Source organism: Crinia signifera, unplaced genomic scaffold, assembly GCF_055691185.1.
Source record: "Crinia signifera unplaced genomic scaffold, ASM5569118v1 HAP2_SCAFFOLD_371, whole genome shotgun sequence".
NCBI classification, from domain to species: domain Eukaryota; kingdom Metazoa; phylum Chordata; class Amphibia; order Anura; family Myobatrachidae; genus Crinia; species Crinia signifera.
The window spans coordinates 28,419-55,059 of NW_028142264.1; the positions used below are offsets into that span (position 1 = coordinate 28,419).

The 26,641-nt window shown below is 44.0% G+C and overlaps 2 long non-coding RNA genes across 2 annotated transcripts in view; both read left to right on the forward strand.

Moving 5' to 3' along the window:
- LOC146055221 (uncharacterized) overlaps positions 1-12,926 on the forward strand; it is a 36,946-nt gene extending 24,020 nt beyond the window's left edge. The window contains exon 4 of the long non-coding RNA XR_014468531.1: positions 8,907-12,926. This is a non-coding gene — a long non-coding RNA (uncharacterized LOC146055221). The remainder of the gene's footprint in view (positions 1-8,906) is intronic.
- Positions 12,927-13,620: 694 nt separating this feature from the next.
- The window catches only part of LOC146055220 (uncharacterized), a 42,038-nt gene continuing 29,017 nt past the window's right edge, over positions 13,621-26,641 (forward strand). The window contains exons 1-3 of the long non-coding RNA XR_014468530.1: positions 13,621-14,383; positions 20,179-20,309; positions 23,974-24,104. This is a non-coding gene — a long non-coding RNA (uncharacterized LOC146055220). The remainder of the gene's footprint in view (positions 14,384-20,178; positions 20,310-23,973; positions 24,105-26,641) is intronic.

Genomic DNA, 26,641 nt, shown 5'->3' on the forward strand with positions numbered 1-26,641 from the left:
GGGTGTGAAAACCGAAACCAGCAAATAACTTTTTCCATACGCAGCTATGTGCCTGGAAGGTGAGGTGCTTATTTTCTACAAAAGTGAGTGAAAATAATAATTTTCACCTACTTTGGTCGAAATAAAATGATAATATATAGGCTCAATATACCACTTTCACACCGCTGTACCCTATCACACTTGATTGGGGTGTGAAAACCGAAACCAGCAAATACATTTTTCCATACTCAGCTATGTGTCTGGAGGGTGAAAGCTGGAACCTGTGAATGAAATGTCACCACCTTGGCAGGGTGCTTGGGGGAGTAAAGCCGGAACCGACGCATGAGATGTTCTGGCCGCGACGAGGTGCTTTTGGGAGTGAAAGCCGGAACCGGCGCAAGAAATGTTCCGGCCGCGGCGTGATGGTTGGGGGGTGAAAGCCGAAAACGGTGCATGAGATGTTCCTGCCGCTGTGAGGTACTTATTTTCTACAAAAGTAAGTGAAAATAATAATTTTCACCTATTTTGGTAGAAATGAAGTGATAATATATAGGCCCCATATACCTTTTTCGCACTGCTGTACCCTATCACACTTGATTGGGGTGTGAAAACCGGAACTGGCAAATAACTTTTTCCATACGCAGCTATGTGCCTGGAAGGTGAGGTGCTTATTTTCTACAAAAGTGAGTGAAAATAATAATTTTCACCTACTTTGGTCGAAATAAAATGATAATATATAGGCTCAATATACCACTTTCACACCGCTGTACCCTATCACACTTGATTGGGGTGTGAAAACCAAAACCAGCAAATAACTTTTTCCATACTCAGCTATGTGTCTGGAGGGTGAAAGCTGGAACCTGTGAATGAAATGTCACCACCTTGGTAGGGTGCTTGGAGGAGTAAAGCCGGAACCGATGCATGAGATGTTCTGGCCGCGACGAGGTGCTTTTGGGAGTGAAAGCCGGAACCGGCGCAAGAAATGTTCCGGCCGCGGCGTGATGGTTGGGGGGGTGAAAGCCGAAAACGGTGCATGAGATGTTCCTGCCGCTGTGAGGTGCTTATTTTCTACAAAAGTAAGTGAAAATAATAATTTTCACCTATTTTGGTAGAAATGAAGTGATAATATATAGGCCCCATATACCTTTTTCGCACTGCTGTACCCTATCACACTTAATTGGGGTGTGAAAACCGGAACTGGCAAATAACTTTTTCCATACGCAGCTATGTGCCTGGAAGGTGAGGTGCTTATTTTCTACAAAAGTGAGTGAAAATAATAATTTTCACCTACTTTGGTAGAAATAAAATGATAACATATGGGCTCAATATACCACTTTCAAACCGCTGTACCCTATCACACTTGATTGGGGTGTGAAAACCGAAACCAGCAAATAACTTTTTCCATACTCAGCTATGTGCCTGGAGGGTGAAAGCTGGAACCTGTGAATGAAATGTCACCACCTTGGCAGGGTGCTTGGGGGAGTAAAGCCGGAACCGACGCATGAGATGTTCTGGCCGCGACGAGGTGCTTTTGGGAGTGAAAGCCGGAACCGGCGCAAGAAATGTTCCGGCCGCGGCGTGATGGTTGGGGGGTGATAGCTGAAAACGGTGCATGAGATGTTCCTGCCTCTGTGAGGTGCTTTTTTTCTACAAAAGTAAGTGAAAATAATAATTTTCACCTACTTTGGTAGAAATGAAGTGATAATATATAGGCCCCATATACCTTTTTCGCACTGCTGTACCCTATCACACTTGATTGGGGTGTGAAAACTGGACCTGACAAATAACTTTTTCCATACGCAGCTATGTGCCTGGAGGGTGAGGTGCTTATTTTCTACAAAAGTGAGTGAAAATAATAATTTTCACCTACTTTGGTAGAAATAAAATGATAATATATAGGCTCCATATACCACTTTCACACCGCTGTACCCTATCACACTTGATTGGGGTGTGAAAACCAAAACCTGCAAATAACTTTTTCCATACTCAGCTATGTGCCTGGAGGGTGAAAGCTGGAACCTGTGAATGAAATGTCACCACCTTGGCAGGGTGCTCGGTGGAGTAAAGCCGGAACCGACGCATGAGATGTTCTGGCCGCGACAAGGTGCTTTTGGGAGTGAAAGCCGGAACCGGCGCAAGAAATGTTCCGGCCGCGGCGTGATGGTTGGGGGGTGAAAGCCGAAAACGGTGCATGAGATGTTCCTGCCGCTGTGAGGTGCTTATTTTCTACAAAAGTAAGTGAAAATAATAATTTTCACCTATTTTGGTAGAAATGAAGTGATAATATATAGGCCCCATATACCTTTTTCGCACTGCAGTTCCCTATCACACTTGATTGGGGTGTGAAAACCGAAACCAGCAAATAAATTTTTCCATACTCAGCTATGTGTCTGGAGGGTGAAAGCTGGAACCTGTGAATGAAATGTCACCACCTTGGCAGGGTGCTTGGGGGAGTAAAGCCGGAACCGACGCATGAGATGTTCTGGCCGCGACGAGGTGCTTTTGGGAGTGAAAGCCGGAACCGGCGCAAGAAATGTTCCGGCCGCGGCGTGATGGTTGGGGGGTGAAAGCCGAAAACGGTGCATGAGATGTTCCTGCCGCTGTGAGGTACTTATTTTCTACAAAAGTAAGTGAAAATAATAATTTTCACCTATTTTGGTAGAAATGAAGTGATAATATATAGGCCCCATATACCTTTTTCGCACTGCTGTACCCTATCACACTTGATTGGGGTGTGAAAACCGGAACTGGCAAATAACTTTTTCCATACGCAGCTATGTGCCTGGAAGGTGAGGTGCTTATTTTCTACAAAAGTGAGTGAAAATAATAATTTTCACCTACTTTGGTCGAAATAAAATGATAATATATAGGCTCAATATACCACTTTCACACCGCTGTACCCTATCACACTTGATTGGGGTGTGAAAACCAAAACCAGCAAATAACTTTTTCCATACTCAGCTATGTGTCTGGAGGGTGAAAGCTGGAACCTGTGAATGAAATGTCACCACCTTGGTAGGGTGCTTGGAGGAGTAAAGCCGGAACCGATGCATGAGATGTTCTGGCCGCGACGAGGTGCTTTTGGGAGTGAAAGCCGGAACCGGCGCAAGAAATGTTCCGGCCGCGGCGTGATGGTTGGGGGGGTGAAAGCCGAAAACGGTGCATGAGATGTTCCTGCCGCTGTGAGGTGCTTATTTTCTACAAAAGTAAGTGAAAATAATAATTTTCACCTATTTTGGTAGAAATGAAGTGATAATATATAGGCCCCATATACCTTTTTCGCACTGCTGTACCCTATCACACTTAATTGGGGTGTGAAAACCGGAACTGGCAAATAACTTTTTCCATACGCAGCTATGTGCCTGGAAGGTGAGGTGCTTATTTTCTACAAAAGTGAGTGAAAATAATAATTTTCACCTACTTTGGTAGAAATAAAATGATAACATATGGGCTCAATATACCACTTTCAAACCGCTGTACCCTATCACACTTGATTGGGGTGTGAAAACCGAAACCAGCAAATAACTTTTTCCATACTCAGCTATGTGCCTGGAGGGTGAAAGCTGGAACCTGTGAATGAAATGTCACCACCTTGGCAGGGTGCTTGGGGGAGTAAAGCCGGAACCGACGCATGAGATGTTCTGGCCGCGACGAGGTGCTTTTGGGAGTGAAAGCCGGAACCGGCGCAAGAAATGTTCCGGCCGCGGCGTGATGGTTGGGGGGTGATAGCTGAAAACGGTGCATGAGATGTTCCTGCCTCTGTGAGGTGCTTTTTTTCTACAAAAGTAAGTGAAAATAATAATTTTCACCTACTTTGGTAGAAATGAAGTGATAATATATAGGCCCCATATACCTTTTTCGCACTGCTGTACCCTATCACACTTGATTGGGGTGTGAAAACTGGACCTGACAAATAACTTTTTCCATACGCAGCTATGTGCCTGGAGGGTGAGGTGCTTATTTTCTACAAAAGTGAGTGAAAATAATAATTTTCACCTACTTTGGTAGAAATAAAATGATAATATATAGGCTCCATATACCACTTTCACACCGCTGTACCCTATCACACTTGATTGGGGTGTGAAAACCAAAACCTGCAAATAACTTTTTCCATACTCAGCTATGTGCCTGGAGGGTGAAAGCTGGAACCTGTGAATGAAATGTCACCACCTTGGCAGGGTGCTCGGTGGAGTAAAGCCGGAACCGACGCATGAGATGTTCTGGCCGCGACAAGGTGCTTTTGGGAGTGAAAGCCGGAACCGGCGCAAGAAATGTTCCGGCCGCGGCGTGATGGTTGGGGGGTGAAAGCCGAAAACGGTGCATGAGATGTTCCTGCCGCTGTGAGGTGCTTATTTTCTACAAAAGTAAGTGAAAATAATAATTTTCACCTATTTTGGTATAAATGAAGTGATAATATATAGGCCCCATATACCTTTTTCGCACTGCAGTTCCCTATCACACTTGATTGGGGTGTGAAAACCGAAACCAGCAAATAAATTTTTCCATACTCAGCTATGTGTCTGGAGGGTGAAAGCTGGAACCTGTGAATGAAATGTCACCACCTTGGCAGGGTGCTTGGGGGAGTAAAGCCGGAACCGACGCATGAGATGTTCTGGCCGCGACGAGGTGCTTTTGGGAGTGAAAGCCGGAACCGGCGCAAGAAATGTTCCGGCCGCGGCGTGATGGTTGGGGGGTGAAAGCCGAAAACGGTGCATGAGATGTTCCTGCCGCTGTGAGGTACTTATTTTCTACAAAAGTAAGTGAAAATAATAATTTTCACCTATTTTGGTAGAAATGAAGTTATAATATATAGGCCCCATATACCTTTTTCGCACTGCTGTACCCTATCACACTTGATTGGGGTGTGAAAACCGGAACTGGCAAATAACTTTTTCCATACGCAGCTATGTGCCTGGAAGGTGAGGTGCTTATTTTCTACAAAAGTGAGTGAAAATAATAATTTTCACCTACTTTGGTCGAAATAAAATGATAATATATAGGCTCAATATACCACTTTCACACCGCTGTACCCTATCACACTTGATTGGGGTGTGAAAACCAAAACCAGCAAATAACTTTTTCCATACTCAGCTATGTGTCTGGAGGGTGAAAGCTGGAACCTGTGAATGAAATGTCACCACCTTGGTAGGATGCTTGGGGGAGTAAAGCCGGAACCGACGCATGAGATGTTCTGGCCGCGACGAGGTGCTTTTGGGAGTGAAAGCCGGAACCGGCGCAAGAAATGTTCCGGCCGCGGCGTGATGGTTGGGGGGTGATAGCTGAAAACGGTGCATGAGATGTTCCTGCCTCTGTGAGGTGCTTTTTTTCTACAAAAGTAAGTGAAAATAATAATTTTCACCTACTTTGGTAGAAATGAAGTGATAATATATAGGCCCCATATACCTTTTTCGCACTGCTGTACCCTATCACACTTGATTGGGGTGTGAAAACCGGATCTGACAAATAACTTTTTCCATACGCAGCTATGTGCCTGGAGGGTGAGGTGCTTATTTTCTACAAAAGTGAGTGAAAATAATAATTTTCACCTACTTTGGTCGAAATAAAATGATAATATATAGGCTCAATATACCACTTTCACACCGCTGCACCCTATCACACTTGTATTGGGGTGTGAAAACCAAAACCAGCAAATAACTTTTTCCATACTCAGCTATGTGTCTGGAGGGTGAAAGCTGGAACCTGTGAATGAAATGTCATCACCTTGGTAGGGTGCTTGGGGGAGTAAAGCCGGAACCGACGCATGAGATGTTCTGGCCGCGACGAGGTGCTTTTGGGAGTGAAAGCCGGAACCGGCGGAAGAAATGTTCCGGCCGCGGCGTGATGGTTGGGTGTTGAAAGCCGAAAACGGTGCATGAGATGTTCCTGCCGCTGTGAGGTGCTTATTTTCTACAAAAGTAAGTGAAAATAATAATTTTCACCTATTTTGGTAGAAATGAAGTGATAATATATAGGCCCCATATACCTTTTTCGCACTGCTGTACCCTATCACACTTGATTGGGGTGTGAATACCGGAACTGGCAAATAACTTTTTCCATACGCAGCTATGTGCCTTGAGGGTGAGGTGCTTATTTTCTACAAAAGTGAGTGAAAATAATAATTTTCACCTACTTTGGTCGAAATAAAATGATAATATATAGGCTCAATATACCACTTTCACACCGCTGTACCCTATCACACTTGATTGGGGTGTGAAAACCAAAACCAGCAAATAACTTTTTCCATACTCAGCTATGTGCCTGGAGGGTGAAAGCTGGAACCTGTGAATGAAATGTCACCACCTTGGCAGGGTGCTTGGGGGAGTAAAGCCGGAACCGACGCATGAGATGTTCTGGCCGCAACGAGGTGCTTTTGGGAGTGAAAGACGGAACTGGCGCAAGAAATGTTCCGGCCGCGGCGTGATGGTTGGGGGGTGAAAGCCGAAAACGGTGCATGAGATGTTCCTGCCGTTGTGAGGTGCTTATTTTCTACAAAAGTAAGTGAAAATAATAATTTTCACCTATTTTGGTAGAAATGAAGTGATAATATATAGGCCCCATATACCTTTTTCACACTGCTGTACCCTATCACACTTGATTGGGGTTTGAAAACCGGAACTGGCAAATAACTTTTTCCATACGCAGCTATGTGCCTGGAGGGTGAGGTGCTTATTTTCTACAAAAGTGAGTGAAAATAATAATTTTCACCTACTTTGGTAGAAATAAAATGATAATATATGGACTCAATATACCACTTTCAAACCGCTGTACCCTATCACACTTGATTGGGGTGTGAAAACCGAAACCAGCAAATAAATTTTTCCATACTCAGCTATGTGCCTGGAGGGTGAAAGCTGGAACCTGTGAATGAAATGTCACCACCTTGTCAGGGTGCTTGGGGGAGTAAAGCCGGAACCGACGCATGAGATGTTCTGGCCGCGACGAGGTGCTTTTGGGAGTGAAAGCCGTTACCGGCGCAAGAAATGTTCCGGCCGCGGCGTGATGGTTGGGGGGTGAAAGCCGAAAACGGTGCATGAGATGTTCCTGCCGCTGTGAGGTGCTTATTTTCTACAAAAGTAAGTGAAAATAATAATTTTCACCTATTTTGGTAGAAATGAAGTGATAATATATAGGCCCCATATACCTTTTTCGCACTGCTGTACCCAATCACACTTAATTGGGGTGTGAAAACCGGAACTGGCAAATAACTTTTTCCATACGCAGCTATGTGCCTGGAAGGTGAGGTGCCTATTTTCTACAAAAATGAGTGAAAATAATAATTTTCACCTACTTTGGTAGAAATAAAATGATAACATATGGGCTCAATATACCACTTTCAAACCGCTGTACCCTATCACACTTGATTGGGGTGTGAAAACCGAAACCAGCAAATAACTTTTTCCATACTCAGCTATGTGCCTGGAGGGTGAAAGCTGGAACCTGTGAATGAAATGTCACCACCTTGGCAGGGTGCTTGGGGGAGTAAAGCCGGAACCGACGCATGAGATGTTCTGGCCGCGACGAGGTGCTTTTGGGAGTGAAAGCCGGAACCGGCGCAAGAAATGTTCCGGCCGCGGCGTGATGGTTGGGGGGTGATAACCGAAAACGGTGCATGAGATGTTCCTGCCTCTGTGAGGTGCTTTTTTTCTACAAAAGTAAGTGAAAATAATAATTTTCACCTACTTTGGTAGAAATGAAGTGATAATATATAGGCCCCATATACCTTTTTCGCACTGCTGTACCCTATCACACTTGATTGGGGTGTGAAAACCGGACCTGACAAATAACTTTTTCCATACGCAGCTATGTGCCTGGAGGGTGAGGTACTTATTTTCTACAAAAGTGAGTGAAAATAATAATTTTCACCTACTTTGGTAGAAATGAAATGATAATTTATGGGCTCAATATACCACTTTCACACCGCTGTACCCTATCACACTTGATTGGGGTGTGAAAACCAAAACCAGCAAATAACTTTTTCCATACTCAGCTATGTGCCTGGAGGGTGAAAGCTGGAACCTGTGAATGAAATGTCACCACCTTGGCAGGGTGCTCGGTGGAGTAAAGCCGGAACCGACGCATGAGATGTTCTGGCCGCGACGAGGTGCTTTTGGGAGTGAAAGCCGGAACCGGCGCAAGAAATGTTCCGGCCGCGGCGTGATGGTTGGGGGGTGAAAGTCGAAAATGGTGCACGAGATGTTCCTGCCGCTGTGAGGTGCTTATTTTCTACAAAAGTAAGTGAAAATAATAATTTTCACCTATTTTGGTAGAAATGAAGTGATAATATATAGGCCCCATATACCTTTTTTGCACTGCTGTTCCCTATCACACTTGATTGGGGTGTGAAAACCGAAACCAGCAATTAACTTTTTCCATACTCAGCTATGTGCCTGGAGGGTGAAAGCTGGAACCTGTGAATGAAATGTCACTACCTTGGCAGGGTGCTTAGGGGAGTAAAGCCGGAACCGACGCATGAGATGTTCTGGCCGCGACGAGGTGCTTTTGGGAGTGAAAGCTGGAACCGGCGCATGAAATGTTCCGGCCATGGCGAGGTGCTTTGGCAAGGTGCCAGATCTGGCACATGAGATTGCCATGCAGGGGGGTGAAAGCCTAAACTGGCGCATGAGATGTTCCAGGCACTGTGAGGTGCTTGGGGGGTGATAGTCCCTGACAGCTCCTCAAGACTGGCTGCTGCAAAGTTCGTACCCGGGGACATGCTCAGTTTGTAAAACTGAGTGCCGGGTCCACAGTTAAGGGTCTAATATGTGCTGTAGCATGTATTTGCAATCACTGGGGCAGGGACTGATAAGGATGACTTGTGTTGTCTGTACAGTGCTGCATTTATGAGTGTTACGATGTAAGACACAGTATTAATAAATATTCATGTATGTCATGAACATATTATCGCGCCTCCTTCTTCTTTTTTTCAGGTAGACCTTCTCCATGAATGAATTGTGATGTCAACTACTTACCCACCTACATCTCTGGACTACTGTGACGTCATTTTTACTACAGCATATTCCAAACCTCGGATGGCAGAAGCAGCTACCCACAACAGGTAAGGAGGCGCGATAATATCTTGCTGGCATACATGCGTGTTTATCAAATGTGTATATTTGTTATAGACCCGTACATTACGTTTAAAGTTTGATGAATTTAGGTCCTTATATTATTTTATGCAGACAGCGAGCCAAATCAGGACTGATATCTGTGCAGGAGATATCAGTGATATTGTCTGCATTGCCTTTTTATTGAATGTCAAGAATACTTATTTTGTACTAAAGTAGGTGAATATAATAATTTTCACCTACTTTGATAAAAATTAAGTGATAGTACATAGGCCCCATATACCACTTTCACACCGCTGTACCCTATCACACTTGATTGGGGTGTGAAAACTGTACACGGCGAATAACCTGCTCCATAAGCAGCTATGTGCCTGGAGGGTGAAAGCTGGAACCTGTGAATGAAATGTCACCACCTTGGCAGGGTGCTTGGGGGAGTAAAGCTGGAACCGACGCATGAGATGTTCTGGCCGCGACGAGGTGCTTTTGGGAGTGAAAGCCGGAACCGGCGCAAGAAATGTTACGGCCGCGGCGTGATGGTTGGGGGGTGATAGCCGAAAACGGTGCATGAGATGTTCCTGCCGCTGTGAGGTGCTTTTTTTTCTACAAAAGTAAGTGAAAATAATAATTTTCACCTACTTTGGTAGAAATGAAGTGATAAAATATATAGAGCCCCATATACCTTTTTCACACTGCTGTACCCTATCACACTTGATTGGGGTGTGAAAACTGAAACTGGCAAATAACTTTTTCCATATGCAGCTATGTGCCTGGAGGGTGAGGTGCTTTTTTTCTACAAAAGTGAGTGAAAATAATAATTTTCACCTACTTTGGTCGAAATAAAATGATAATATATAGGCTCAATATACCACTTTTACACCGCTGTACCCTATCACACTTGATTGGGGTGTGAAAACCAAAACCAGCAAATAACTTTTTCCATACTCAGCTATGTGTCTGGAGGGTGAAAGCTGGAACCTGTGAATGAAATGTCACCACCTTGGTAGGGTGCTTGGGGGAGTAAAGCCGGAACCGACGCATGAGATGTTCTGGCCGCGACGAGGTGCTTTTGGGAGTGAAAGCCGGAACCGGCGCAAGAAATGTTCTGGCCGCGGCGTGATGGTTGGGTGGTGAAAGCCGAAAACTGTGCATGAGATGTTCCTGCCACTGTGAGGTGCTTATTTTCTACAAAAGTAAGTGAAAATAATAATTTTCACCTATTTTGGTAGAAATGAAGTGATAATATATAGGCCCCATATACCTTTTTCGCACTGCTGTACCCTATCACACTTGATTGGGGTGTGAAAACCGGAACTGGCAAATAACTTTTTCCATTCGCAGCTATGTGCCTGGAAGGTGAGGTGCTTATTTTCTACAAAAGTGAGCGAAAATAATAATTTTCACCTACTTTGGTCGAAATAAAATGATAATATATAGGCTCAATATACCACTTTCACACCGCTGTACCCTATCACACTTGATTGGGATGTGAAAACCAAAACCAGCAAATAACTTTTTCCATACTCAGCTATGTGTCTGGAGGGTGAAAGCTGGAACCTGTGAATGAAATGTCACCACCTTGGCAGGGTGCTTGGGGGAGTAAAGCCGGAACCGACGCATGAGATGTTCTGGCCGCAACGAGGTGCTTTTGGGAGTGAAAGACGGAACTGGCGCAAGAAATGTTCCGGCCGCGGTGTGATGGTTGGGGGGTGAAAGCCGAAAACGGTGCATGAGATGTTCCTGCCGCTGTGAGGTGCTTATTTTCTACAAAAGTAAGTGAAAATAATAATTTTCACCTATTTTGGTAGAAATGAAGTGATAATATATAGGCCCCATATACCTTTTTCACACTGCTGTACCCTATCACACTTGATTGGGGTGTGAAAACCGGAACTGGCAAATAACTTTTTCCATACGCAGCTATGTGCCTGGAGGGTGAGGTGCTTATTTTCTACAAAAGTGAGTGAAAATAATAATTTTCACCTACTTTGGTAGAAATAAAATGATAATATATGGACTCAATATACCACTTTCAAACCGCTGTACCCTATCACGCTTGATTGGGGTGTGAAAACCGAAACCAGCAAATAAATTTTTCCATACTCAGCTATGTGCCTGGAGGGTGAAAGCTGGAACCTGTGAATGAAATGTCACCACCTTGGCAAGGTGCTTGGGGGAGTAAAGCCGGAACCGACGCATGAGATGTTTTGGCCGCGACGAGGTGCTTTTGGGAGTGAAAGCCGTTACCGGCGCAAGAAATGTTCCGGCCGCGGCGTGATGGTTGGGGGGTGAAAGCCGAAAACGGTGCAAGAAATGTTCCTGCCGCTGTGAGGTGCTTATTTTCTACAAAAGTAAGTGAAAATAATAATTTTCACCTATTTTGGTAGAAATGAAGTGATAATATATAGGCCCCATATACCTTTTTCGCACTGCTGTACCCAATCACACTTAATTGGGGTGTGAAAACCGGAACTGGCAAATAACTTTTTCCATACGCAGCTATGTGCCTGGAAGGTGAGGTGCTTATTTTCTACAAAAATGAGTGAAAATAATAATTTTCACCTACTTTGGTAGAAATAAAATGATAATATATGGGCTCAATATACCACTTTCAAACCGCTGTACCCTATCACACTTGATTGGGGTGTGAAAACCGAAACCAGCAAATAACTTTTTCCATACTCAGCTATGTGCTTGGAGGGTGAAAGCTGGAACCTGTGAATGAAATGTCACCACCTTGGCAGGGTGCTTGGGGGAGTAAAGCCGGAACCGACGCATGAGATGTTCTGGCCGCGACGAGGTGCTTTTGGGAGTGAAAGCCGGAACCGGCGCAAGAAATGTTCCGGCCGCGGCGTGATGGTTGGGGGGTGATAGCCGAAAACGGTGCATGAGATGTTCCTGCCTCTGTGAGGTGCTTATTTTCTACAAAAGTGAGTGAAAATAATAATTTTCACCTACTTTGGTAGAAATAAAATGATAATATATGGGCTCAATATACCACTTTCACACCACTGTACCCTATCACACTTGATTGGGATGTGAAAACCGAAACCAGCAAATAACTTTTTCCATACTCATCTATGTGCCTGGAGGGTGAAAGCATGAACCTGTGAATGAAATGTCACCACCTTGGCAGGGTGCTTGGGGGAGTAAAGCCGGAACCGACGCATGAGATGTTCTGGCCGCGACAAGGTGCTTTTGGGTGTGAAAGCTGGAACCGGCGCAAGAAATGTTCCGGCCGCGGCGTGATGGTTGGGGGGTGAAAGCCGAAAACTGTGCATGAGATGTTCCTGCCGCTGTGAGGTGCTTATTTTCTACAAAAGTAAGTGAAAATAATAATTTTCAGCTATTTTGGTAGAAATGAAGTGATAATATATAGGCCCCATATACCTTTTTCGCACTGCTGTTCCCTATCACACTTGATTGGGGTGTGAAAACCGGAACTGGCAAATAACTTTTTCCATGCGCAGCTATGTGCCTGGAGGGTGAGGTGCTTATTTTCTACAAAAGTGAGTGAAAATAATAATTTTCACCTACTTTGGTAGAAATAAAATGATAATATATGGGCTCAATATACCACTTTCAAACCACTGTACCCTATCACACTTGATTGGGGTGTGAAAACCGAAACCAGCAATTAACTTTTTCCATACTCAGCTATGTGCCTGGAGGGTGAAAGCTGGAACCTGTGAATGAAATGTCACTACCTTGGCAGGGTGCTTGGGGGAGTAAAGCCGGAACCGACGCATGAGATGTTCTGGCCGCGACGAGGTGCTTTTGGGAGTGAAAGCTGGAACCGGCGCATGAAATGTTACGACCATGGCGAGGTGCTTTGGCAAGGTGCCAGATCTGGCGCATGAGATTGCCATGCTTTTGCGATGTGCATGAAGGGGGGTGAAAGCCTAAACTGGCGCATAAGATGTTCCAGGCACTGTGAGGTGCTTGGGGGGTGATAGTCCCTGACTGCTGCTGGCTAAATCAATCAGCTAGCTGCTGCAGAGGAGAAGGAGGAATCTTGCACAATCAGGTGCAATGACGGCTTTCCTGTTTTGAGCCCATTCAGCAGCAGTAGTAGACAGTCAGATGGACAAGCATTCATGTGGCAGGAACCTTTGTGTGACATCACAATCTGCCCTCTATGACATCACAAACTGCTCACTCGGATTCCGGAACCTGACAGCCAGACAGTCACTTGGAACAGACAGGCAGACAGGACAGTCGTGTGTAGGTGAGCTGGGTGGGCCAATGTTTTCTTTTATTGGCAGTTACCACCCAAATGATGGTCCGAAGAAGGTAAGTGATACTTTTTCTAAATCCCCCTCTCAATGATCATCAATTGTTTGGCTCGGAAAAAATTGAAGAGGAAAAAAAATTCCCAAAACAAAAGAGAGAAAAGAGAAAAGAAAAAAATATAAGTTTAACAAAAGAAAACAAAATATAAGAGAAGCGAAAAAGAAATAAAAGAAAAAAAAAACCAAGCCATTTCAAATCGAGAGGGAGGGGGGTCCAAAAATTCCATTGCTGTGTTCCAGTTGATGTTTCTGTGGTAAGATCGTAGGTAAGTCACATAGTGTTTGCATATATATTGGGAGGGCGCAGCGATTGATAAGTCATTTAATTTAGGCAGGCTTCCGGTCTTTTGGCTACGCCGCACATGCTGATTTTAAGTGTAGTGTCACGTCAAGTATTAAACTGCCTCGATTCCAGAAAGTACAATTCAAGAAGTCAAGAAATAGTCACAAAATGATACACTGGAGGCAGGATTTCAAACTTTTTATGCACAAGGGTTAAACCTTGAAGCAAATGCATGCATTTCTAAATACAAAGTTAGAACAAAGGTGCACAAACAATTGATACACCAAATCAAGTGCCCGGAATGGAATTAGTCTATTTTTGGATAACAGATTAGGGTGGTGCACCGGTCCTGGAAGTACTGCAATACCAGGTCAATGAGTGGAGTGGACAGAGCTTGCTGCAAAGTACGTACCCGGGGACCTGCTCAGTTTGTAAAACTGAGTGCCGGGTCCACAGTTAAGGGTCTAATATGTGCTGTAGCATGTATTTGCAATCACTGGGGCAGGGACTGATAAGGATGACTTGTGTTGTCTGTACAGTAATGCATTTATGAGTGTTACGATGTAAGACACAGTATTAATAAATATTCATGTATGTCATGAACATATTATCGCGCCTCCTTCTTCTTTTTTTCAGGTAGACCTTCTCCATGAATGAATTGTGATGTCAACTACTTACCCACCTACTACATCTCTGGACTACTGTGACGTCATTTTTACTACAGCATATTCCAAACGTCGGATGGCAGAAGCAGCTACCCACAACAGGTAAGGAGGCGCGATAATATCTTAATGGCATACATGCGTGTTTATCAAATGTGTATATTTGTTATAGACCCGTACATTACGTTTAAAGTTTGATGAATTTAGGTCCTTATATTATTTTATGCAGACAGCGAGCCAAATCAGGACTGATATCTGTGCAGGAGATATCAGTGATATTGTCTGCATTGCCTTTTTATTGAATGTCAAGAATACTTATTTTGTACTAAAGTAGGTGAATATAATAATTTTCACCTACTTTGATAAAAATTAAGTGATAGTACATAGGCCCCATATACCACTTTCACACCGCTGTACCCTATCACACTTGATTGGGGTGTGAAAACTGTACACGGCGAATTACCTGCTCCATACGCAGCTCTGTGCCTGGAGGGTGAAAGCTGGAACCTGTGAATGAAATGTTCCCGACTTGGCAAGTTGCTTGGGGGAGTAAAGCCGGAACCGACGCATGAGATGTTCTGGCCGCGACGAGGTGCTTTTGGGAGTGAAAGCCGGAACCGGCGCAAGAAATGTTCCGGCCGCGGCGTGATGGTTGGGGGGTGAAAGCCGAAAACGGTGCATGAGATGTTCCTGCCGCTGTGAGGTGCTTATTTTCTACAAAAGTAAGTGAAAATAATAATTTTCACCTATTTTGGTAGAAATGAAGTGATAATATATAGGCCCCATATACCTTTTTTGCACTGCTGTACCCTATCACACTTGATTGGGGTGTGAAAACCGGAACTGGCAAATAACTTTTTCCATACGCATCTATGTGCCTGGAGGGTGAGGTGCTTATTTTCTACAAAAGTGAGTGAAAATAATAATTTTCACCTACTTTGGTAGAAATAAAATGATAATATATAGGCTCAATATACCACTTTCACACGCTGTACCCTATCACACTTGATTGGGGTGTGAAAACCGAAACCAGCAAATAACTTTTTCCATGCTCAGCTATGTGCCTGGAGGGTGAAAGCATTTACCTGTGAATGAAATGTCACCACCTTGGCAGGGTGCTTGGCGAGTGAAGCCGGAACCGACGCATGAGATGTTCTGGCCGCGACGAGGTGCTTTTGGGAGTGAAAGCCGGAACCGGTGCAAGAAATGTTACGGCCGCGGCGTGATGGTTGGGGGGTGATAGCCAAAAACGGTGCATGAGATGTTCCTGCCTCTGTGAGGTGCTTTTTTTTCTACAAAAGTAAGTGGAAATAATAATTTTCACCTACTTTGGTAGAAATGAAGTGATAAAATATATAGAGCCCCATATACCTTTTTCACACTGCTGTACCCTATCACACTTGATTGGGGTGTGAAAACCGAAACTGGCAAATAACTTTTTCCATATGCAGCTATGTGCCTGGAGGGTGAAAGCATGAACCTGTGAATGAAATGTCACCACCTTGGCAGGGTGCTTGGGGGAGTAAAGCCAGAACCGACGCATGAGATGTTCTGGCCGCGACAAGGTGCTTTTGGGAGTGAAAGCTGGAACCGGCGCAAGAAATGTTCCGGCCGCGGCGTGATGGTTGGGGGGTGAAAGCCGAAAACGGTGCATGAGATGTTCCTGCCGCTGTGAGGTGCTTATTTTCTACAAAAGTAAGTGAAAATAATAATTTTCACCTATTTTGGTAGAAATGAAGTGATAATATATAGGCCCCATATACCTTTTTCGCACTGCTGTACCCAATCACACTTAATTGGGGTGTGAAAACCGGAACTGGCAAATAACTTTTTCCATACGCAGCTATGTGCCTGGAGGGTGAGGTGCTTATTTTCTACAAAAGTGAGTGAAAATAATAATTTTCACCTACTTTGGTAGAAATAAAATGATAATATATGGACTCAATATACCACTTTCAAACCGCTGTACCCTATCACACTTGATTGGGGTGTGAAAACCGAAACCAGCAAATAAATTTTTCCATACTCAGCTATGTGCCTGGAGGGTGAAAGCTGGAACCTGTGAATGAAATGTCACCACCTTGGCAAGGTGCTTGGGGGAGTAAAGCCGGAACCGACGCATGAGATGTTCTGGCCGCGACGAGGTGCTTTTGGGAGTGAAAGCCGTTACCGGCGCAAGAAATGTTCCGGCCGCGGCGTGATGGTTGGGGGGTGAAAGCCGAAAACGGTGCATGAGATGTTCCTGCCGCTGTGAGGTGCTTATTTTCTACAAAAGTAAGTGAAAATAATAATTTTCACCTATTTTGGTAGAAATGAAGTGATAATATATAGGCCCCATATACCTTTTTCGCACTGCTGTACCCAATCACACTTAATTGGGGTGTGAAAACCGGAACTGGCAAATAACTTTTTCCATACGCAGCTATGTGCCTGGAAGGTGAGGTGCTTATTTTCTACAAAAATGAGTGAAAATAATAATTTTCACCTACTTTGGTAGAAATAAAATGATAATATATGGGCTCAATATACCACTTTCAAACCGCTGTACCCTATCACACTTGATTGGGATGTGAAAACCGAAACCAGCAAATAACTTTTTCCATACTCATCTATGTGCCTGGAGGGTGAAAGCATGAACCTGTGAATGAAATGTCACCACCTTGGCAGGGTGCTTGGGGGAGTAAAGCCGGAACCTTCGCATGAGATGTTCTGGCCGCGACGAGGTGCTTTTGGGATTGAAAGCCGGAACCGGCGCAAGAAATGTTCCGGCCGCGGCGTGATGGTTGGGGGGTGAAAGCCGAAAACTGTGCATGAGATGTTCCTGCCGCTGTGAGGTACTTATTTTCTACAAAAGTAAGTGAAAATAATAATTTTCACCTATTTTGGTAGAAATGAAGTGATAATATATAGGCCCCATATACCTTTTTCGCACTGCTGTACCCTATCACACTTGATTGGGGTGTGAAAACCGGAACTGGCAAATAACTTTTTCCATACGCAGCTATGTGCCTGGAAGGTGAGGTGCTTATTTTCTACAAAAGTGAGTGAAAATAATAATTTTCACCTACTTTGGTCGAAATAAAATGATAATAAATAGGCTCAATATACCACTTTCACACCGCTGTACCCTATCACACTTGATTGGGGTGTGAAAACCAAAACCAGCAAATAACTTTTTCCATACTCAGCTATGTGTCTGGAGGGTGAAAGCTGGAACCTCTGAATGAAATGTCACCACCTTGGTAGGGTGCTTGGGGGAGTAAAGCCGGAACCTTCGCATGAGATGTTCTGGCCGCGACGAGGTGCTTTTGGGAGTGAAAGCCAGAACCGGCGCAAGAAATGTTCCGGCCGCGGCGTGATGGTTGGGGGGTGAAAGCCGAAAACGGTGCATGAGATGTTCCTGCCGCTGTGAGGTGCTTATTTTCTACAAAAGTAAGTGAAAATAATAATTTTCACCTATTTTGGTAGAAATTAAGTGATAATATATAGGCCCCATATACCTTTTTCGCACTGCTGTACCCTATCACACTTGATTGGGGTGTGAAAACCGGAACTGGCAAATAACTTTTTCCATACGCAGCTATGTGCCTGGAGGGTGAGGTGCTTATTTTCTACAAAAGTGAGTGAAAATAATAATTTTCACCTACTTTGGTAGAAATAAAATGATAATATATGGACTCAATATACCACTTTCAAACCGCTGTACCCTATCACACTTGATTGGGGTGTGAAAACCGAAACCAGCAAATAAATTTTTCCATACTCAGCTATGTGCCTGGAGGGTGAAAGCTGGAACCTGTGAATGAAATGTCACCACCTTGGCAGGGTGCTTGGGGGAGTAAAGCCGGAACCGACGCATGAGATGTTCTGGCCGCGACGAGGTGCTTTTGGGAGTGAAAGCCGGAACCGGCGCAAGAAATGTTCCGGCAGCGGCGTGATGGTTGGGGGGTGAAAGTCGAAAACGGTGCATGAGATGTTCCTGCCGCTGTGAGGTGCTTATTTTCTACAAAAGTAAGTGAAAATAATAATTTTCAGCTATTTTGGTAGAAATGAAGTGATAATATATAGGCCCCATATACCTTTTTCGCACTGCTGTTCCCTATCACACTTGATTGGGGTGTGAAAACCGGAACTGGCAAATAACTTTTTCCATGCGCAGCTATGTGCCTGGAGGGTGAGGTGCTTATTTTCTACAAAAGTGAGTGAAAATAATAATTTTCACCTACTTTGGTAGAAATAAAATGATAATATATGGGCTCAATATACCACTTTCAAACCGCTGTACCCTATCACACTTGATTGGGGTGTGAAAACCGAAACCAGCAATTAACTTTTTCCATACTCAGCTATGTGCCTGGAGGGTGAAAGCTGGAACCTGTGAATGAAATGTCACTACCTTGGCAGGGTGCTTGGGGGAGTAAAGCCGGAACCGACGCATGAGATGTTCTGGCCGCGACGAGGTGCTTTTGGGAGTGAAAGCTGGAACCGGCGCATGAAATGTTACGACCATGGCGAGGTGCTTTGGCAAGGTGCCAGATCTGGCGCATGAGATTGCCATGCTTTTGCGATGTGCATGAAGGGGGGTGAAAGCCTAAACTGGCGCATAAGATGTTCCAGGCACTGTGAGGTGCTTGGGGGGTGATAGTCCCTGACTGCTGCTGGCTAAATCAATCAGCTAGCTGCTGCAGAGGAGAAGGAGGAATCTTGCACAATCAGGTGCAATGACGGCTTTCCTGTTTTGAGCCCATTCAGCAGCAGTAGTAGACAGTCAGATGGACAAGCATTCATGTGGCAGGAACCTTTGTGTGACATCACAATCTGCCCTCTATGACATCACAAACTGCTCACTCGGATTCCGGAACCTGACAGCCAGACAGTCACTTGGAACAGACAGGCAGACAGGACAGTCGTGTGTAGGTGAGCTGGGTGGGCCAATGTTTTCTTTTATTGGCAGTTACCACCCAAATGATGGTCCGAAGAAGGTAAGTGATACTTTTTCTAAATCCCCCTCTCAATGATCATCAATTGTTTGGCTCGGAAAAAATTGAAGAGGAAAAAAAATTCCCAAAACAAAAGAGAGAAAAGAGAAAAGAAAAAAATATAAGTTTAACAAAAGAAAACAAAATATAAGAGAAGCGAAAAAGAAATAAAAGAAAAAAAAAACCAAGCCATTTCAAATCGAGAGGGAGGGGGGTCCAAAAATTCCATTGCTGTGTTCCAGTTGATGTTTCTGTGGTAAGATCGTAGGTAAGTCACATAGTGTTTGCATATATATTGGGAGGGCGCAGCGATTGATAAGTCATTTAATTTAGGCAGGCTTCCGGTCTTTTGGCTACGCCGCACATGCTGATTTTAAGTGTAGTGTCACGTCAAGTATTAAACTGCCTCGATTCCAGAAAGTACAATTCAAGAAGTCAAGAAATAGTCACAAAATGATACACTGGAGGCAGGATTTCAAACTTTTTATGCACAAGGGTTAAACCTTGAAGCAAATGCATGCATTTCTAAATACAAAGTTAGAACAAAGGTGCACAAACAATTGATACACCAAATCAAGTGCCCGGAATGGAATTAGTCTATTTTTGGATAACAGATTAGGGTGGTGCACCGGTCCTGGAAGTACTGCAATACCAGGTCAATGAGTGGAGTGGACAGAGCTTGCTGCAAAGTACGTACCCGGGGACCTGCTCAGTTTGTAAAACTGAGTGCCGGGTCCACAGTTAAGGGTCTAATATGTGCTGTAGCATGTATTTGCAATCACTGGGGCAGGGACTGATAAGGATGACTTGTGTTGTCTGTACAGTAATGCATTTATGAGTGTTACGATGTAAGACACAGTATTAATAAATATTCATGTATGTCATGAACATATTATCGCGCCTCCTTCTTCTTTTTTTCAGGTAGACCTTCTCCATGAATGAATTGTGATGTCAACTACTTACCCACCTACTACATCTCTGGACTACTGTGACGTCATTTTTACTACAGCATATTCCAAACGTCGGATGGCAGAAGCAGCTACCCACAACAGGTAAGGAGGCGCGATAATATCTTAATGGCATACATGCGTGTTTATCAAATGTGTATATTTGTTATAGACCCGTACATTACGTTTAAAGTTTGATGAATTTAGGTCCTTATATTATTTTATGCAGACAGCGAGCCAAATCAGGACTGATATCTGTGCAGGAGATATCAGTGATATTGTCTGCATTGCCTTTTTATTGAATGTCAAGAATACTTATTTTGTACTAAAGTAGGTGAATATAATAATTTTCACCTACTTTGATAAAAATTAAGTGATAGTACATAGGCCCCATATACCACTTTCACACCGCTGTACCCTATCACACTTGATTGGGGTGTGAAAACTGTACACGGCGAATAACCTGCTCCATACGCAGCTCTGTGCCTGGAGGGTGAAAGCTGGAACCTGTGAATGAAATGTTCCCGACTTGGCAAGTTGCTTGGGGGAGTAAAGCCGGAACCGACGCATGAGATGTTCTGGCCGCAACTAGGTGCTTTTGGGAGTGAAAGCCGGAACCGGCGCAAGAAATGTTCCGGCCGCGGCGTGATGGTTGGGGGGTGAAAGCCGAAAACGGTGCATGAGATGTTCCTGCCGCTGTGAGGTGCTTATTTTCTACAAAAGTAAGTGAAAATAATAATTTTCACCTATTTTGGTAGAAATGAAGTGATAATATATAGGCCCCATATACCTTTTTTGCACTGCTGTACCCTATCACACTTGATTGGGGTGTGAAAACCGGAACTGGCAAATAACTTTTTCCATACGCATCTATGTGCCTGGAGGGTGAGGTGCTTATTTTCTACAAAAGTGAGTGAAAATAATAATTTTCACCTACTTTGGTAGAAATAAAATGATAATAAATAGGCTCAATATACCACTTTCACACCGCTGTACCCTATCACACTTGATTGGGGTGTGAAAACCAAAACCAGCAAATAACTTTTTCCATACTCAGCTATGTGTCTGGAGGGTGAAAGCTGGAACCTCTGAATGAAATGTCACCACCTTGGTAGGGTGCTTGGGGGAGTAAAGCCGGAACCTTCGCATGAGATGTTCTGGCCGCGACGAGGTGCTTTTGGGAGTGAAAGCCAGAACCGGCGCAAGAAATGTTCCGGCCGCGGCGTGATGGTTGGGGGGTGAAAGCCGAAAACGGTGCATGAGATGTTCCTGCCGCTGTGAGGTGCTTATTTTCTACAAAAGTAAGTGAAAATAATAATTTTCACCTATTTTGGTAGAAATTAAGTGATAATATATAGGCCCCATATACCTTTTTCGCACTGCTGTACCCTATCACACTTGATTGGGGTGTGAAAACCGGAACTGGCAAATAACTTTTTCCATACGCAGCTATGTGCCTGGAGGGTGAGGTGCTTATTTTCTACAAAAGTGAGTGAAAATAATAATTTTCACCTACTTTGGTAGAAATAAAATGATAATATATGGACTCAATATACCACTTTCAAACCGCTGTACCCTATCACACTTGATTGGGGTGTGAAAACCGAAACCAGCAAATAAATTTTTCCATACTCAGCTATGTGCCTGGAGGGTGAAAGCTGGAACCTGTGAATGAAATGTCACCACCTTGGCAGGGTGCTTGGGGGAGTAAAGCCGGAACCGACGCATGAGATGTTCTGGCCGCGACGAGGTGCTTTTGGGAGTGAAAGCCGGAACCGGCGCAAGAAATGTTCCGGCAGCGGCGTGATGGTTGGGGGGTGAAAGTCGAAAACGGTGCATGAGATGTTCCTGCCGCTGTGAGGTGCTTATTTTCTACAAAAGTAAGTGAAAATAATAATTTTCAGCTATTTTGGTAGAAATGAAGTGATAATATATAGGCCCCATATACCTTTTTCGCACTGCTGTTCCCTATCACACTTGATTGGGGTGTGAAAACCGGAACTGGCAAATAACTTTTTCCATGCGCAGCTATGTGCCTGGAGGGTGAGGTGCTTATTTTCTACAAAAGTGAGTGAAAATAATAATTTTCACCTACTTTGGTAGAAATAAAATGATAATATATGGGCTCAATATACCACTTTCAAACCGCTGTACCCTATCACACTTGATTGGGGTGTGAAAACCGAAACCAGCAATTAACTTTTTCCATACTCAGCTATGTGCCTGGAGGGTGAAAGCTGGAACCTGTGAATGAAATGTCACTACCTTGGCAGGGTGCTTGGGGGAGTAAAGCCGGAACCGACGCATGAGATGTTCTGGCCGCGACGAGGTGCTTTTGGGAGTGAAAGCTGGAACCGGCGCATGAAATGTTACGACCATGGCGAGGTGCTTTGGCAAGGTGCCAGATCTGGCGCATGAGATTGCCATGCTTTTGCGATGTGCATGAAGGGGGGTGAAAGCCTAAACTGGCGCATAAGATGTTCCAGGCACTGTGAGGTGCTTGGGGGGTGATAGTCCCTGACTGCTGCTGGCTAAATCAATCAGCTAGCTGCTGCAGAGGAGAAGGAGGAATCTTGCACAATCAGGTGCAATGACGGCTTTCCTGTTTTGAGCCCATTCAGCAGCAGTAGTAGACAGTCAGATGGACAAGCATTCATGTGGCAGGAACCTTTGTGTGACATCACAATCTGCCCTCTATGACATCACAAACTGCTCACTCGGATTCCGGAACCTGACAGCCAGACAGTCACTTGGAACAGACAGGCAGACAGGACAGTCGTGTGTAGGTGAGCTGGGTGGGCCAATGTTTTCTTTTATTGGCAGTTACCACCCAAATGATGGTCCGAAGAAGGTAAGTGATACTTTTTCTAAATCCCCCTCTCAATGATCATCAATTGTTTGGCTCGGAAAAAATTGAAGAGGAAAAAAAATTCCCAAAACAAAAGAGAGAAAAGAGAAAAGAAAAAAATATAAGTTTAACAAAAGAAAACAAAATATAAGAGAAGCGAAAAAGAAATAAAAGAAAAAAAAAACCAAGCCATTTCAAATCGAGAGGGAGGGGGGTCCAAAAATTCCATTGCTGTGTTCCAGTTGATGTTTCTGTGGTAAGATCGTAGGTAAGTCACATAGTGTTTGCATATATATTGGGAGGGCGCAGCGATTGATAAGTCATTTAATTTAGGCAGGCTTCCGGTCTTTTGGCTACGCCGCACATGCTGATTTTAAGTGTAGTGTCACGTCAAGTATTAAACTGCCTCGATTCCAGAAAGTACAATTCAAGAAGTCAAGAAATAGTCACAAAATGATACACTGGAGGCAGGATTTCAAACTTTTTATGCACAAGGGTTAAACCTTGAAGCAAATGCATGCATTTCTAAATACAAAGTTAGAACAAAGGTGCACAAACAATTGATACACCAAATCAAGTGCCCGGAATGGAATTAGTCTATTTTTGGATAACAGATTAGGGTGGTGCACCGGTCCTGGAAGTACTGCAATACCAGGTCAATGAGTGGAGTGGACAGAGCTTGCTGCAAAGTACGTACCCGGGGACCTGCTCAGTTTGTAAAACTGAGTGCCGGGTCCACAGTTAAGGGTCTAATATGTGCTGTAGCATGTATTTGCAATCACTGGGGCAGGGACTGATAAGGATGACTTGTGTTGTCTGTACAGTAATGCATTTATGAGTGTTACGATGTAAGACACAGTATTAATAAATATTCATGTATGTCATGAACATATTATCGCGCCTCCTTCTTCTTTTTTTCAGGTAGACCTTCTCCATGAATGAATTGTGATGTCAACTACTTACCCACCTACTACATCTCTGGACTACTGTGACGTCATTTTTACTACAGCATATTCCAAACGTCGGATGGCAGAAGCAGCTACCCACAACAGGTAAGGAGGCGCGATAATATCTTAATGGCATACATGCGTGTTTATCAAATGTGTATATTTGTTATAGACCCGTACATTACGTTTAAAGTTTGATGAATTTAGGTCCTTATATTATTTTATGCAGACAGCGAGCCAAATCAGGACTGATATCTGTGCAGGAGATATCAGTGATATTGTCTGCATTGCCTTTTTATTGAATGTCAAGAATACTTATTTTGTACTAAAGTAGGTGAATATAATAATTTTCACCTACTTTGATAAAAATTAAGTGATAGTACATAGGCCCCATATACCACTTTCACACCGCTGTACCCTATCACACTTGATTGGGGTGTGAAAACTGTACACGGCGAATAACCTGCTCCATACGCAGCTCTGTGCCTGGAGGGTGAAAGCTGGAACCTGTGAATGAAATGTTCCCGACTTGGCAAGTTGCTTGGGGGAGTAAAGCCGGAACCGACGCATGAGATGTTCTGGCCGCAACTAGGTGCTTTTGGGAGTGAAAGCCGGAACCGGCGCAAGAAATGTTCCGGCCGCGGCGTGATGGTTGGGGGGTGAAAGCCGAAAACGGTGCATGAGATGTTCCTGCCGCTGTGAGGTGCTTATTTTCTACAAAAGTAAGTGAAAATAATAATTTTCACCTATTTTGGTAGAAATGAAGTGATAATATATAGGCCCCATATACCTTTTTTGCACTGCTGTACCCTATCACACTTGATTGGGGTGTGAAAACCGGAACTGGCAAATAACTTTTTCCATACGCATCTATGTGCCTGGAGGGTGAGGTGCTTATTTTCTACAAAAGTGAGTGAAAATAATAATTTTCACCTACTTTGGTAGAAATAAAATGATAATATATAGGCTCAATATACCACTTTCACACGCTGTACCCTATCACACTTAATTGGGGTGTGAAAACCGAAACCAGCAAATAACTTTTTCCATACTCAGCTATGTGCCTGGAGGGTGAAAGCATTTACCTGTGAATGAAATGTCACCACCTTGGCAGGGTGCTTGGGGAGTGAAGCCGGAACCGACGCATGAGATGTTCTGGCCGCGACGAGGTGCTTTTGGGAGTGAAAGCCGGAACCGGCGCAAGAAATGTTACGGCCGCGGCGTGATGGTTGGGGGGTGATAGCCAAAAACGGTGCATGAGATGTTCCTGCCTCTGTGAGGTGCTTTTTTTTCTACAAAAGTAAGTGAAAATAATAATTTTCACCTACTTTGGTAGAAATGAAGTGATAAAATATATAGAGCCCCATATACCTTTTTCACACTGCTGTACCCTATCACACTTGATTGGGGTGTGAAAACCGAAACTGGCAAATAACTTTTTCCATATGCAGCTATGTGCCTGGAGGGTGAGGTGCTTTTTTTCTACAAAAGTGAGTGAAAATAATAATTTTCACCTACTTTGGTCGAAATAAAATGATAATATATAGGCTCAATATACCACTTTCACACCGCTGTACCCTATCACACTTGATTGGGGTGTGAAAACCAAAACCAGCAAATAACTTTTTCCATACTCAGCTATGTGCCTGGAGGGTGAAAGCTGGAACCTGTGAATGAAATGTCACCACCTTGGCAGGGTGCTTGGGGGAGTAAAGCCGGAACCGACGCATGAGATGTTCTGGCCGCAACGAGGTGCTTTTGGGAGTGAAAGACGGAACTGGCGCAAGAAATGTTCCGGCCGCGGTGTGATGGTTGGGGGGTGAAAGCCGAAAACGGTGCATGAGATGTTCCTGCCGCTGTGAGGTGCTTATTTTCTACAAAAGTAAGTGAAAATAATAATTTTCACCTATTTTGGTAGAAATGAAGTGATAATATATAGGCCCCATATACCTTTTTCACACTGCTGTACCCTATCACACTTGATTGGGGTGTGAAAACCGGAACTGGCAAATAACTTTTTCCATACGCAGCTATGTGCCTGGAGGGTGAGGTGCTTATTTTCTACAAAAGTGAGTGAAAATAATAATTTTCACCTACTTTGGTAGAAATAAAATGATAATATATGGACTCAATATACCACTTTCAAACCGCTGTACCCTATCACACTTGATTGGGGTGTGAAAAACGAAACCAGCAAATAAATTTTTCCATACTCAGCTATGTGCCTGGAGGGTGAAAGCTGGAACCTGTGAATGAAATGTCACCACCTTGGCAAGGTGCTTGGGGGAGTAAAGCCGGAACCGACGCATGAGATGTTTTGGCCGCGACGAGGTGCTTTTGGGAGTGAAAGCCGTTACCGGCGCAAGAAATGTTCCGGCCGCGGCGTGATGGTTGGGGGGTGAAAGCCGAAAACGGTGCATGAGATGTTCCTGCCGCTGTGAGGTGCTTATTTTCTACAAAAGTAAGTGAAAATAATAATTTTCACCTATTTTGGTAGAAATGAAGTGATAATATATAGGCCCCATATACCTTTTTCGCACTGCTGTACCCAATCACACTTAATTGGGGTGTGAAAACCGGAACTGGCAAATAACTTTTTTCATACGCAGCTAAGTGCCTGGAAGGTGAGGTGCTTATTTTCT